This window comes from Drosophila nasuta, unplaced genomic scaffold (genome assembly GCF_023558535.2).
Source record: "Drosophila nasuta strain 15112-1781.00 unplaced genomic scaffold, ASM2355853v1 ctg19_pilon, whole genome shotgun sequence".
NCBI classification, from domain to species: Eukaryota; Metazoa; Arthropoda; class Insecta; order Diptera; family Drosophilidae; genus Drosophila; species Drosophila nasuta.
In genome coordinates, this window is record NW_026869420.1 from 311466 (window position 1) to 328560 (window position 17095).

The window sequence follows — 17095 nt, forward strand, 5'->3', positions numbered from 1 at the left end:
TCAATTTGTTCTCTGACAAAATGATATTTGATATCAATATGTTTTGCTCGTTTATGACATGAGGGATTATTTGCTATACTGATACAACCTTGGTTGTCTTCGTAAATTTTAATCGGTTTTTCCAGATTGATATTAACACTATTAAGAAGGGATTTTAGCCACAACATTTCCCGTACAGCTTCAAATAATGCCATGTACTCGGCTTCAGTTGAAGAGGCTGCTACTGAGTTCTGCATCTTTGTGTTCCAACAAATTAAATTTAAATCGAACATTTTGAATAAATACCCTGTGGTACTTTTTCTATCAATCTCGTTTCCTCCCCAATCAGAATCTACATAACCACTTAATATATTTTTAAACTCTGCATTTCTTTTAAAAATAAGTTTCATTTCAATAGTTCCCTTTAAATATCTAAGAACCCTTTTAAACACTGCCATAGCTCGGAATTATTTTTGCTACTATATCTACTCAAGATATTTACTGCAGTAGTTAAATCTGGACGTGTACAAAGCATTATGTACATTAAACATCCTATGAGATTTCGACATGGAGCATTGCAGTTTTCATCAGAATTAGGTGACTCATAGTTTAGTTTTTGGCAAGGGACAACTAACGGTATTGCAATTTTCCGCATTAAATTTACTTACGATTCTTTTAACATATGCAGCTTGACTCAGGAAAATTTTGCCTTCATTCATTTCTATTCTAATACCAATAAAATGTTTTATTTCTTTTAGGTCGGTCATTCTAAACTTGCTCATTAAATATATTTTGAATTTATTCATTGTTATCATATTTCCTGTAGCTATCACCACATCGTCGACGTACAACAGCACATAAATATTTTCCTTGATATCTCCCTTATCAAGGATATATATACAGCGATCTACAGAAGAGTTTACAAATCTACAGTCTTCTAATGCTTGCTCAAAACTTCAAACCAGCATCTAGCAGCTTGTTTGAGTCCGTAAATTACCTTATTCAATTTACATACATTGTCACCTTTGCTCTGTATACCTTGAGGAAGTCTCATATAGATTTCCTTTTTAACGTGCCATTTAAGAATGCAGTCTTCACATCCATTTGATGAACTTTCAAGTTATATTGTACTGCCAATGATAATATAAATCGAAAACTCGAAATTCTAGCTACAGAAGCAAAAGTCTCTTCATAATCGACTTGGTATTTTTGAGTAAACCCTCGTGCAACCAATCTAGTTTTATATCTAGTAGGATTTCCAAGTTCGTTATATTTGACGGAAAATACCCATTTGCTATCCACTATGTTTTTATGTTTAGAAGTTTCCGTAATTGTCCAGGTATTATTTAGTTCATGAGCACTTAACTCTGTTTTATGGCTTCCTGCCAAAACTGTTTGTCATTTCTATACTGAATTTCATCATATGTATTCGGAACATCATTGAAGATAGTGTGAGCATTTAGCACAATATGATATCTGGGGCTTTGTTTTAATCTCTCACTTCTTCTACTAGTTATTGCAATATCAGTTCCAATTTGATTCTTAACAGATCCAGTTTCATCTAAATATTCAGCTGTTTCATTCTCCTACTCTCATTCGGGTTGTCTGATCCTTACTTTCATTCAGGATATCATCTCGCTTTCTTTTCTTACTTTCATTCAGAAAATGTTCACTAATTTCCTTACTATCATTCAGGGTTTCTGTGTTGTCACATTCCTTACTGTTGTGGTGGCGCAGATAGGTTCCAGATTTCCCTTTCCCGAAATTAAACAAAAACACTCGAGTTTATATTTACTATTATATATATTGTAAACTTTCGGGTTATTAGTTACAAGACGCACAGAGAGGGGGTTATTGGGGGTGACCGCTATTGAACAAACGTAGATCGAAACTGAGAGGCAAAATGCCGACGGCATTTTGCAGATCTAGCGCCGAGCCCTTGCAAAGCTCGGCTCTGTGGTGGAGAGTTGTGGGAGAGAGAAGCTGAGAGCACTGGAGCTTGAGTGCATTCTTACGCATTGAGCGCATTGCTGGTGAGCGAAAAGCTTTTGAGTGCTTTTCGGTCGGCGGAACGGAGGTGTGCCCTCACCTACAATGCGCTCGCATCAACATTCTCCCCTTGCAATATTGGGATTGCAAAAATATCAAATTTGGGAGGATACCCGGCAGGACAATATCAGGATAGATAGAGTGAGTGTGACTCCTTCAGGGCCCATGCGAGTGATGGAGAGGCCCAAGGCCCCTGGCAACGACTCGTTGATGCGGCTTACTGGACAACACGGATCCAACTCGCGCTTCGAAAGCCGCTGTCCCCATGTGTAGACTGACCGCCGCGGTGGGGAGTATGCTCACTCCTTTGCACTGGAAAGTGCCGTCTGCGGGAGCTCGGCACGGCCGGGTGCGTGGGTGAGTGGGCCTGTGGATGCCGGCCTGGTGGATGCGGGCCTGGTGGATGCCGGCCTGGGAAACGTTGACACGGGACGTCCTTGGTGGTTCTTCTCTGGAGGGTGCCGGGTGGTCGCGTCGGCTCCTGGGCTGGCGCGAGGTTGTGCCGGGAGGCACGGAAACCCCACGCGGAGTGACCGGTGCCATCAGTGCAGAGGAAGACTTCGTCTCCGTCCGGGATCGTTCGACGGACCGCCGAGCTGAAAGAGGTTCGGAGGGGGTTCTGTCGATCATAGAGGTTCGTTCGACGGAGAGTCGAGCCGAAGGGGTCGAAACGGATTTTGAGTGGGGGCCTAATGAAGGCTTGAGGTTAGAGGTGCGCTCGGACAGTCGAGCCGAAGAGGTCGAAATAGACTTCAATTGGGGCTAACAAAGGATCGAGCTTAGAGGAACACTCGACGGACAGTCGAGCCGAAGAGGGTTTCGAGTGGGGTCCCGTCACAGGACCATTCTTATGGGTTCGTTCGACGGACAGTCGAGCCGAAAAACTGAAATAGATTTGGAGCGGGGTCCTGTCACAGGACCAATCGTAGGAGTTCGATCGACGGACAGTCGAGTCGAAAAGGACGCGATGGTCTTTGAAATGGATCCCGACACAGGGCCAGTCAGGATCCAACCGAAAATGGTCTCTTGACCGAGGAGGGTCCCACAAATGTTAGGGTGAGATCCGCCGAGCAGAATGGACGGGAGGATATCAGCGCCTAGTAGCACATCAATCTTCGAACTCTCAAAGAATTTGGGGTCTGCCAGCTGGATGCTTGGCAGATTTTCGAGGTGTTTGTGGGACAGTACACGAGGGCAGATTCCCCGCTAACTGGGGAGGACAAATGCCGACGCCTCGATCTGCAAATCGGGTCTGACCGGGGAGCCAATTAAGAATTGGCAAAACTTTCGAGGCTGGGCTGCTACAGCTTGAGTCAGCCCAGAGACGCGAGCTTGCACGGATGTATACGGCATCCTCAAGCGCCTGAATTTTCTGAGAGGAAGGTGGCTTCTGATCCGGAATCGATCAGAGCCCGAGCTGTATAGCGGATGCCGAGATGGCATACGTGGATCACAGCTGTACTGAGCAGAACACCTTGTGTGTTAACTGCCACGAATGATTGGACGTTAGCTGATGGGGCGGAAGTGGACTGTATTGAAGAGGGAATCGGGGTTGTGACTGTCGGTGCCGGGTTCACTCGATGCAAGAGTGTATGATGACGACCCTTGCAAGTAAAGCAGCTGTGCGCACTTGTGCACTCGGCCAGGATATGGCCTCGTGCGAAACAATTGAGACACAGCTTTTGTTACTTTATATAATTGACCCTATCGTTGATACCCATCTGGAGGAAACGAGGGCACAAGCGAATCGGATGATTCTCCGGGAACACAACTTGCAGGACTGGGTTTTTGAAGTCACCCGACTCTCAAAGGAGTTGACCTGCTTTGCGACGGGGGTCTCCTTGCGTGAGGCCCGTGAAACCGTCGGAGCGTTGTGCTGGCCGACACTTCCGCTATCGCTTCTAGGGTGCGATACCGCTCTAGAAGGAAAGCGTTCATGTCAGCCCACGTTGGAATGTTGCTCTTACTCTGTATGGACTGTTCCCAAAGAGAAAGGGTCAATTTGGGGAGCCTCGAAGAACAGAGGAAAACCAGGATGCAATCCCAATTCTCCGTGTTGATCCTTGAGTGCTCTAAGGCCGTCAAGCACCCTTGGATGGTGCTCTGCAACTCCTGAATGGCTGCACCCGACTCTTGCCCAATGGCGGGCAAGTTGAAAAGGATTCGCAGCTGACTGTTCACGAGCAACCGTTTGTTCTCGAAACGCTCAGTCAAGCTGTACCACGCCGACTGAAACCCTTCATTGGTCAAAGGAGACTTTGACACAATGGCATGGGCTTCACCGCTGGTCTTGGAGTTGAGATGGAAAAGTTTCTCAACTTCCGACAGTCTTGATTTCGGATATAAATAGCCGTGAATAAGTCTCGGAAGGTGGGCCAGCGAGTGTAATCGCCTCCGAAAACTTCGGTGTCGCACGGAGGTAGGCGACACCCTGTGGACATGAACTGCACGGCTTGGGGTTGTACGGGTGTACGGGGAGTGAGTGCCTGGGAGCCATCAGCTATTTGCTCACTTAACTGAGCGGACCACTGCTTATAGAGAAGATAGCAGTAATCATATTTTGCCTGAATAGTAGGCAACTCGTCTGTCGTCATTTCATCTGACATAACGCAGGAGCAAGCCTCGTACTCCTTCTCGCCCTTGTCCCACAAGGCACGCATCTGGTCCCTCCGGACCTGGCTCGTGTACAGGACGGGCTGTCGGTAGCAGGTTTGTTAAGTCGCGCCGCAAAGTGACTTATACGGTCAGTCGCGGCGATGAACTTATTCAATGCCGAATCTACTACATTGTGTGCCATTTTGCTTAGCGAACGAGTAACAATTGGCCGATGAATTGGGACGGAAGCAACCTTGGTCTTAGGAACAGACGGAGGTTTCGTGACGAGGATCAGAGGCTTGGTACCGGAAGCGGGCGAATCACTAGCTGACCGTGCGGGGACCTCCCTTTAGTGTGAACTGGCGATGTGCTGGATGCACGAAGAGCCGACTTGGATCTAGGCAAAGGGGTTAATCGAAACTCTAGCGCTAGTAGAGGGCACGGACAATCTGGCTTTGGTCTTATCGGGTTTGCCCGTTGACATGCTACGCACGGAAGATAGGAAGCAGCTGGTTTGAAAACCAGAAAATCACAGAAAAATATACCAAAAAATACCAAATGGAACTTGATTTTTTTATCAGGAAACGGCCCAGAATGTGGAAACGAGACGGAAGGAACCGTAGCAACTCGTAAAAAATATACCAAAAGAATACTAGAAAAATACCACAGGTAGTGCTGAGGTATTTTGTACCCAAATGGGTACGGACTGTGGACACAGGCAACGAACGCAAAGGGGCGGGGAAATTTCCCGCGACAATCAAGCAAATGATTGTCGAAAACAAGAACAAAAAAAGCACGGAAAAATACCACAAAAAATACAAAATGCTGGAAAAACAAAAATGTCGTCAAAAATGCGCTGGATGGAAACAAAAACAATAAATAAATTGTCACAATAAACAAAAAATTATTTATATTATATATTTATATGGATATGTGGTGGAAGTATAATTGTGTTTATATGTAGGTGGGTATATGTGTGTGTGTATGTCTATGTATGTGGGACACTGGCTGGAGTAAAGCCTATACACCGACACTTGAGCTGGGAGTTGCTCTTAAAATAAACACACTAAATATACCACTTGGCAAAAAAATCAAGGAAAGGGTAGGGTATGTCGAGTGCGACTACCGCTGCCCTGCCAATCTATTACTTCACTCGCAGAAGTACTTATGCACGCTGTTAAGCATGCACAACAGTGTGTACTTATGTATGTATGCTTGCACTGCGCTGCCAACGTCTAAGCAAGCGAAGTGCACGTATGTTTGTATGTAAAACTCGAGAGAGCGAGAGCAAGTGCGGCTGCAAGCCGACAAGAGCGCAGTGTACAAGAGAACGTGTGTGTGCGGTGAGAGCGCGAGAGCAAGCGCGGCTGCAAGCCGGTGCGCTTGTGGACAAAAAGAGAGAGAGTACAAATATGTGTGTATGAATGTATGTCGGCGATTATCGCGACATACAAACGTACAACGGACAAAAATAAAGAAAAACTAAATGCTGGAATTTAAGTTATTTAATTTAAATGTTTATATATGTATGGAGTATACAATATATAACATTCGCACTTTAGTATATTTCTCTCTTTGAATACTTTCCACTTATCACTGTTTGCACTTGCACTTGCACTCAGAAAAAAGAAAAACACACATGCATACATACGTACGCGATTGGCGGAAAAAATAGATATAATAATGCCGACGGCATTTTGTAGATCTAGCGCCGAGCCCTTGCAAAGCTCGGCTCTGCGGTGGAGAGTTGTGGGAGAGAGAAGCTGAGAGCACTGGAGCTTGAGTGCATTCTTACGCATTGAGCGCATTGCTGGTGAGCGAAAAAGCTTTGAGTGCTTTTGGTCGGCGGAACGGAGGTGTGCCCCTCACCTACAATGCGCTCGCATCAACACTTACTTTCATTCGGAATTCGGTTTCCTTCATTTCCTTACTTTCATTCGGGAAATTTTTATTTTTACTTTCCTTACTATCTTTCAGGAATGCTGTTTCAAATTTGACAGCTCTGGAATTAACCATATTGGTTTCATCGACAACCACATCTCTTGCAACGAGAAATTTTTCATTTACAGCATCCCACAGTTTAAAATCATTTGCTTTGTAGCCCACAAGAATAGCTTTGCTTGATTTATCATCAAACTTTCCTCTTTTGATTTTATTGTGTACATATACAGTTGCACCAAACGCTCTCAAATGTTTTAAACCGGGCTTTTATTGTGCCACATCTCACATTATTAACTATTGCTCTACTAGGAATTCGATTAATTAAGTAAGTTGCAGTTAATACTGCTTCACCCCAAAAACTTTTGTCAAGTCGTGCACCACTTACCATAGCACGAGCTTTCTGTGATGGTTCTAATCATTCTTTCAGAAACATTTAACTGTGGTGTGTGTGGCACTGTTAAATGATAAGTAATACCTTTATTAACACAAAACTGACGCATCTCATTTGAGAGATATTCTCTTCCATTGTCAATGTATAAATTGACAATCTTCAAACTAAAATGAGCTTCGCCTTTTTCTACAAAAGTCTTTAAACATATTGAATACGTCAGATTTGTGTTTAATTAGGTAAGTTACACAATAGTGTGTAAACTGATCAACAAAGATCACGAAGTAATTTTTATCATTTATTGTAACTGGGGTAATGGGTCCACAAACATCTGAGTGCACAACAAATAGGGTCTTTTAATATGGGTTTTATCTTTAAATTGTTTAAACGGTAACCTTGCTTGTTTTCCATTTAAACATGATTCACAAATTTCATTCGAAAGCTCTAAATTGTTTAAAAGACGGTTATCACTAAACATATTATTACGTTTTATTTCTAATAACTTGCCATTGCTTATATGGCCAAGCCTCTCATGCCATAATCGAAAGTTATTTTTATGTTTCGCATCTACATTTTATGCATGAAACTGAACTATAGGTATATTATCAAACATACCTGAATTTTGACCACTGTCAATCCATTCTTGGAAATGGTTATTCCATTTTGTCAAATTTTATTGACATTCCAACCTCCTGTAGGCGCTTCACCGACATCAGGTTTCCAGCAGCCTGCTCGGAAAATAGCACATCCTCCAGCGTTATTTCGTGGTCATTGCGCAAACGCTCGATGCCACGCTTAGATGCATAAATATATTCGCCTTGCTTGGCCACAGCGATTTTAAGCGGCGGCACCAATTCCACACTATCGATGTACAGCGATTCATCATTTATCAGATGATCACTTGCACCGGAATCAAGAATAAATTCACATTTATCAACCGGGAGATTTTCTTGCACTTCTTTTACCATGAATGCAATGCCTTGTGATGTTGCGGTTTAAGCTTGATTATCGTTATTATTATTATTTCTTTTATTTAAAATTCTTTTTATATATGTGGCAATTCTTTTTAATATGTCCTTCTTTATTACAGTGGTGACATCTAATCCTATTCTTGGAATTTCCCTTAAATGTTTTCATTTGTTTAGTTACACTATTTTTAGATGAAGTGTTTTTTGTTGTAGTTTAAATTTTTCACAATTGTACTTAAAACTTTCCTGCTAGTATCATTATGTTCATTGTTAATTTTAATTTCCTGATCTAGCAACCTATTCTTCACAAATGCTAATGTTAAATTGTCCTGTGATAATGTCTCTATTGCTGTAATGACTCCATCGTAAGCAGAAGGCAATGTAATCAACAAATGAGACCCTTTATCCATCTCTTCTATCTTTGCACCTGCAGCCAACAACTCACTTATTAATTCATCAAAAATAGTAAAATGGGACAATAAAGACATTTCACTTGATAGCTTAAAAGAAAGCAAACGTTTTCGAATTGCCAACTGCGACGCCAGACTTTTCCGCTCATATATGGCGTCCAAATTCCCAAAATTTTGCGCGCAGTTATATCACTTGTAGCAAAGTTAAAAAGAATCACTAAGGTATTCTATTAATGTGCTTTTGCACAACGCTCTGCCTGCTTCCATTGTTCATCCACTTGAACAGGTATTTCTTCGTCAATGACCCTAAGTACATTTAATTCAGTCAATAGAGCCCTAATTCGAAATTTCCAAATTGCGTACTTCTCGCATTAAATGGTTTTATATTATGTTTTGCCCTATCCATTTTACTGTGCATATAAATGCAGTAGTACAAGTATGGGTATACACACGCGAAACTCAACTTATTTTAATTTCACAAGAAATCTCAATTTCATAAGAAATGGCAATTTCACAAGAATTCGCAATTTCACAAGAAGACGCAATTTCACAATAATTATAAATTTTCAAGAAACTAAAATATGACCTTTTTTTTTACATATAAATTGTTTATAAAACTTAATTGTTTATAAGGCATGGACTGGGCCCATTACCTGTTGTAATATTTGATTTATAATTCCAATAATTACACAAAGGAATTTATGTTTAAAGTTTCTTTTATTTTATCGCAACACCAGAACCACACAAGTTGTCTCCTTGATGTTTGAACAATAAAAGGGAAGAGGTTCGTCAGTGTGACCGAAAGCTACGTATTCAATAAGCCTTAAAAGTATATATACTAAAATGGTATTTCTGAATAGGAATTGGGGTATTCAACAGATTGAAAACAAAACCAACTCCACAACTCATATTTCGATACAACAACTTATAACTGGAATAAATAATTTTATGAAAATGTTCAAGGATAAAATTTTTCCTGAACACATGGAATATTTATCAGAATCATTGAAATATTTTAATAATAGAATATGTGATGGACCATTGGTTTCTAATGTTCATGGACAACATTTCACATCCTGCTGTTGGGCTCATAACGATGTGGAGGATGGAGTCGATACATGTGCCTGTCATTTCTATACTGTTCGCTCACGAAAATCAAAAAAATTATAAAAATGTATGTTAATTTTGAGAATCGTTTTAAACAATGTATTTGGAAATAAAATTATGATACATACAGAACATGAAAAGAAGAATAGTATATCTTTTACAGCACTATTCGGCTTTTCTTTCAGATTTTATATTTTATCTTCAAGTTTCTTGGAAATGGTGTTGTACTCTCGTCTGAATTACATCACGTTCCCATCCTTTTTAACGTTCATCAGCCTCAGCAGCGCATGGTGCACTTCCACGACGATAATGAGAAGTGACAACGATCAGATCTAATCCGTTCTCTCTCAAAGGGTTTATCAGACGCTTGTGTTCCTTCTGGAACCGTTTTAGCAACGCATGGCGTCGCTTCTACAGCCTCTTGCTGTCCTCGGCGTCACTAACCTGGTGACTCAAGTGCAAATATCTAGGCGTATGGTGGCAACTCCCTTGCAAAGTTGTTGCCACGCCTATTTGGCGCGGGGCCTCTGCAGTTGCAGATCAGTTGATGTGTGCTGTACTGTGGTCGTTGCCACGTGATTGCACACACAATATCCTACACCAGGAAAAACGTACTAATTAGAATTATGAAATGTGGTTTTCTCGCAACGTACCTTGTAAAACCAACAAGAGGGCCAAAGAAAATAAAAACAATGCACTTTGAAAAGTGCGCACTCCCGAACAACACCAATAAAATATATATATATAATATAATGACGGATGCCGTCAGATTTATTTTAATATTTTGCTGCAGCACACTATCCTTGTAGCTTTCGAATTGAAAAGAGATGGTCTAGCCTAGATTAAGCGGGAATATCGATATTGCTTGATTAATCTAAGTTAGATATCGATATTATTTAATACGATACTTATGTGAATGGCAAAAGTGATCCTGCCAACTCACTGCAAATATTCGATAGATAATTAATAATATACTAACATCTGTTGGCGAGTGCATCAATCATCGAATGCAGATGTTATCGCGAGCAGCTGTTAGCTTGCACAACAGTCGCGTCGCAAATATCGATACCGCCATACAATTCAAATTCAAATTGCAATTAACGGACATTGCTCACCCCTACACCACAAGTTCAATGGGAGTCTTCACGACGAAGATTGAATTTGAAAAAGGGTGAACAAGAAACTACCAAAGGTCTTTAGCATGGAATGTGCATAATTCTTTCCCTGTTAGATTTTCCAATAAGTATAAAGAATTGCCAATTTTCTTTTTAATGCGAGCGTTGATTCCAACAGGAGCTAACTTGGCATTAAATTTTGTTGCTGCATTGCTTAATGCAAAATTCCGTTTGACCGCTTGTTGTCCAACTTCAAAAGAACGTGGTCTACTATGCAAATTATACATCTGCTGATTTTTCTCATAAGCCATTGTGAGATGTTTTCCAATGTCTGCACGAATCTTCTGAAATTGATCAATTCTATTTAAACCTTCCGTTCCATCGCTAAGCAAGTCAAGATTTCTAAGCAATTTAAAATCTTGACCGTGTGTAGTCATATGTTGTCCGAATACTACAAGATATGGAGATATACCAATCGACTGGTGTATGGAATTTCTTAAAGCCGCATTGATACTTGGCAAATAAATGTCCCACACCCGCTGATCACTCCGTATATAAGCTCTTAAGGCTGCGTTGATAGAGCGATTAACTCTTTCGGCTGCATTTGATTACGGAGCATACGCACCTGTTCTTATATGCTGAACTCCGAATTTGGAAATAAAGTTAGTGAACTCATGGCTTTTAAATTGAGTGCCATTGTCGCTAACTATAACTTCCGGTACTCCAAAACATGCAAAGATATCATCTCTTAAATAATTGATAATAACTTGCGATGTAAATTTCTTTACTGGTTTAAGAAAGGTAAACTTAGAAAAATGGTCAAGGATGATGAAAATTCCTACGTTGCCTTGTTTAGTGCGCGGAAAAGGACAAATAAAATCGATGTATAACCTCTGAAAAGGTCTGTCACTCGATACTTTATTTCCCATCGGAGGTTTTAAGTTGCACGTTGGATATTTAGTGGTTTTACATATATCGCCATTTTAATATAGTTACGAACATCGAAAACCATCTTGGGCCAAAATCTCCTTCTCAGTCGTTCTAAGCATTTAGCTATGCCACAGTGACTAGAAGTTGGCTGATCATGAGCAGCTCTGATCACTGATTGTCGTAATTCGCCTGGAACGAATAATTTCCAACAATCCTGATTAAATGCGCAACGATGATAAATGAATTGGTCGATTACTTGAAAATCAGGTAAAGCAGCTTCTTGATAGCTATCTCTTAACTTACAATATTCAGGTGATTGAAAGGCATCGGAATCGAGATTTATTTCCGGGAACAGTTCTAACTCTACTGCTGCGATTTCTGTCACTTCTTCGAAGGATCTAGAAAGTGCATCAGCTACTACATTTTCACTTCCTTTTCTGTGTTCAATAACAAAAGAAAAGCCCTGTAATTTAATTGCCCATCGAGCCAGCCTCCCACTCAAGTCTGATTGGTTCATTAACCAACGTAGGCTTGCGTGATCAGTAACGACTTTAAGAGACTGTCCTTCGATATACATTCTAAATTTTTATTGCAAGAACAACCGCTAAGCATTCAAGCTCAGTCACTGTATAGTTTCGTTGGGCTTTATTTAGCTTTTGGACATATAAGCGATGGGGTCTCGCTTCCTGATTCATCCACTTGAGCTAATACAGCGCCTACTCCATAAGACGACGCGTCGCATTGTACAACGAATGGCTTTGAATAATTCGGATGAATTAGAAATGGAGCAGTACACAGCTTGCGTTTGATTTCATCAAAGGCCACTTGAGCTACGTCATTCCATTCATACGATTTTCCTTTTAATAATTCAGTTAGGGAAATATGACTGTAGAATACTGGGAAATGAATCGCTGATACCATCCAGTCATACCTAAAAATCTTTTTAGTTGTTTCCGTGTTTTTGGAGCTGGGAACTGCTTGTATTTTGTTAGGGTTTATTTGAAGAGTACCTTCTCCTACAATATATCCAAGATAATCTACTTGGCGTAAACCAAACTGACTTTTTCCGACATTTATCGTCACTCCCGCTTTATGCAATTGTGTAGCAACTGTAGACAAATGCTCCAAGTGCTCATCAAAACTTGCTGACATGACTAGCAGATCATCAAGATATACAAATATATGCGATTTTAACTGATACGGTATAACTTGATCCATCAATCTGCACATAGTCTGAGGAGCATTAGTAAGACCAAAAGGCATACGTTTAAATTGATATAGACGTCGGTTGGGTATTGTAAAAGCAGTTTTGGACGAGAATCCGAATCCAAACGAATTTGCCAAAATGCGTCTTTTAAGTCGATTTTCGATATGCATTGCACCGAAGGAAGTCGACTTAAGAGAACATCCAACATAGGCATGGGATAGGCATCTTTTACTGTCGCCGCGTTGAGTTTGCGATCATCTAAACAGAATCGAACCTTCCCTGGTTTAACGACTAACGTGACAGGAGAAGACCACGGCGAAGTGGGAGCTTCTTCGATTACGCCTATCTTAATCATTCGATCTACTTCCTCGCACAGCAACTTCTCTTTAGCTGGCGACAAAGAGTAGAATCTTTGCTTAATGGGTTTGATATTGCCTGTATCAATATTATGCTCTATGAGTGAGGTTTCACCTAGGCCATCACGTTCTGATGAAGGAAAATATCCGATTACGGAATTCAATTTAGCTCTCTGCGACACAGAAAGATCAAGGCCAGATGAATCAACTGACGACTCAGCTTTGATCTCATTAATAGTGAACGAAGGCGAAAGGGAAATGTCAAATGCCTTCCAGAAATCCATACCACAAATCACATCTTGTTTAATGGACGGTACGAGCAAAAATTCGAAATCCTTAATCTTAGAATTAAAAGTGATGGGAATGCTAACTGTACCAGCAACAGCTTGCTTTAAACCATCCGCAGTATGAACAAAACCTTTAATTTTCTTAAATTCGTGTTTCATAGAGATAATGTGGTCAGCAAGAGCATGTCCAATCACACTTTTATTAGCGCCACTATCGAGAAGAGCTAAATAAGATTTGTCGAAAATACAAATCTGTGTAAACGGACGAATATCATTGTTCTTGTGCACTATAGTGAAAATAGTAAAGCATTTTAATCTTCGTCTATTTTCCCAAAATGCTTTCAGTCGTTGAGAAGAACGGCTTCTTTTGACAAACAATGCGTTGGCATTAAAAATTTCTGCTCCATGCAAACGATAATCTCGCAAACGTTCATGATATGGCTTGAACGATCGATAAAATTTTAAATCTGGTGATTGATAAGAAATGTCAGGGGTTGTAAAGTCGTGTCAGGTAGAGAAGTCATTATGTTGGAATCCCAGGCTACTGCCGGATGTTCCTCGTTTAAATTTGGAGAACATCCTTCGTTAAGTTTTCCTGTGCAGGTCGACATTTGGGACAAGTAGGGCGATACATGTCTTTAAGCCACAACCAAAACAGAAAATGCGACGAGTTTTAGACAATCGTGATAACGATGACCAGATTCATCACAATTCCAACATTTTAACTTTTGTTTTTCAAGCAAGGCACAGATTTCTTCATTCGATTCAGGTTCTGATACAGATTGATTATCAGAATCTCCATCATGAGAAATGGCATTGACAACTCTCCTAGAAATATTCTCACGATGTCTCGAACGCGTGTTTCTAAAGAAATCTTCGTGTCTATGGCATTCTCTTCGCAATATAGCTAGACTAGGTGTATCTATATGCAGTAACTCGTGCTTCAGATCAGATCTCAGATTATGTCTGACTTCTGTTATGATATCAAACTCCGATAACGGGTTTTGAGAGAATCTGCGATAGCCACCATCGCATCCAGAAAGTCATCAAAAGTCTCATTGGTTGATTGCTTTCTGTGTCTCATAGCCTGCTTAATATCTCGATCCGATCTTTGATCTTGATAACGTTCTCGTAACTTATTACATAGCTCAAACCAATTCATATGACCTGCTGTCTTTTGAACTCGCCAATAAAAGGAAAGAGCAGAACCGGAAAAGAGTAAATTAGCAAATTGATACAATACGTCGAAGTTGCCATTGAAATATTGGGTCGTAAGACAATTAATACGATATATAAAATCTTCTATAGGAAGATCATTGGCTGAACCAGAAAACTTGATTTTCCAATTAGAAATAACATTGAAATTCGGTCAGGCCTATCAGTGGAGTAGTCACTCATGTTCGTACGTCCATCTGAGGCTCTGTTTCTCGAATTAGAGTCATTAGCTTTTGGCACATTGTCAGGAATCTCGTTATCCCATTCGAGCTGTGACTCGTCTCGAGATCCTCTTCGAAAGGAAGAAAGATTCAAGTTACGTAAAGCCGTGTTAATTTGCTCAGACACTGCTGCAGCAATACTTGTTCTATGAGCTTCTAAAGAACTTGATATCATTTGTTGAATGTGATCCTCATTACTCACATTGCTAATAGGAACGAATCTACCCGAGTCTCGCCTAGTTGCAGCACCAACTGATTGGCGTGTATTTTGGGTGTTTCTATTGGTCGACCTAGTTACTGGACGATTTCTTGGAATAGCTCCGGCGGGATTATTACTCGCACCTCGAGGTCTACCCAATGTGGTTTGTGAATTGGCACCTGCCATACGTGACAAATTCTCGGCACTATGTGTAAGAGTACGTGGCTGCCTACAATTTGGACAAGTGGTATTACCATTTAACCACTCTGACAAACAAGAACTATGAAATTTATGTTTACACCGTGTTTCGGTATAAGCTATTTCAGAATTGACGTCGTTGCAAATAGTGCAGAGAATGGATTCTTGGGCCACGTTGCTTAACGAAACTAAATCCTCTGTACTACGCATAACTGCCATAATGAAATTTGTTTCTCTATACAATTTTAAATTCGGAAAATAATATTCAACAATATTATTATATAACAACAGCAATAAAATAATATTCAACAATATTATTTAAATTCAGAAAATAATATTCAACAAAATTATTTATTCTCTCTCAAAAATCTTTTAATTGGGACTTATCCTTTTATTACTTGTTGCATAAAACAAATATATATATCCTGCAATACTTCTTAGTAAATGAACTGAATCTTCGATTAGTTGATGAAGGAAAAGAGGAACTTGTCGAAATAATCCAACAAGAGCAATCTCAATTTTCTCACTCATTCAAACAGAATATAAAACTTACTGATAACCGAAATCTATCACTTGGTTTTGGTCAACCTGAGGTTAATTCTAACATTCCAGAGTGATAAGATGACAAGTAGAATAAGCTTTAGAGACTACTAACTATGGTTAGTATTATATTGGCCAACTTGATTGATTATTGGTTAGGCTCCACGAAAATTAGCAGACTACCTACACTTCCGAATAATCAAACAGCTGACACACTGCACTACTAAAGATTTGGATGGCGGTTGAGGAAGGAAATGGGAATATGAAAAGGTAACCGGAAGCGCGGGGATGCGATACCTAGATTCTGGATCGCTAATTGGTTGGACATTTTATTCTAACACAACTCCGGCTCAACATTCGGGCACCATTTTATTAAATGGCGACTTTAGAGCGCATTTTTTTGTATTACTATCTCCGGCTCCACGTTTGGGCGCCATTTTATTTATGTAACGAACACGTCTTGGCCGTCGTCTTACAATAAGACGACCCGTTGAGTGGGCAGCAAACTGGAAGCATACTCTGCCAACATTGTCGACTAAAGCTCAGGGAAAGTGGGGTGGGTCTTTTGCCACCTAATAAGCTACCGTGCCACACAGATAAAAGAAGGTAGACAGAGTTAAAACGGGAACAGACAGGATAGGCTATCAACCGATAGACCGGTTAGGAAGTATATGCATTCAATATATAAATATGAAGAACGAAGAAGTTATGTTCTTCTTCCTTACCCTCCCAATCTATAAAAGCTTCTGGCTCTATGCCTTTACCCAATTTAAGCAACAACAAGTAATATCAGGTGCCCATTACTTTATAATTTATTTCGACTTCATGATTATTCAAAGAGATTAATACCAAAAGAATTCAACAAAACTATAATGCATGTGCATAACTTCATTTTATGCATTATTTGCCTACTATATTAATTTTGCCTAGTATTTCCTAATAGGATGGGTATGAATATAATACTAATAAGAATAATAATAACAAAAATAATAGCTGTCATATACAAATTACAAACGATTTTTGTGCGGCTATGCCCTACTTACACATACTCATTATACGCTGATTTTTATACTGCATCGATATCGACAGGCCTGTGATGATTGATGAGTTGATGAGCTGGGTGAACTTCAAAAGGATTAGAATATATAACAGCTTTGATATAATATTATATACATACCATACCCATCTGACTGAGGACTTACTATTGGATTATATCTAACTTAAAATATAATACTAAATATAAAATTTAAATTTAAATTCAAATATGAATTATATTTCAATACTATTTTTAATTGAATTTACGTTATATTGTTGAACATTTTGTAAGGACAAGAAAAATTGTATACGAGAAAAGAAACGGCAACCAAGGCGACAGTGAGTGCAACAGCAC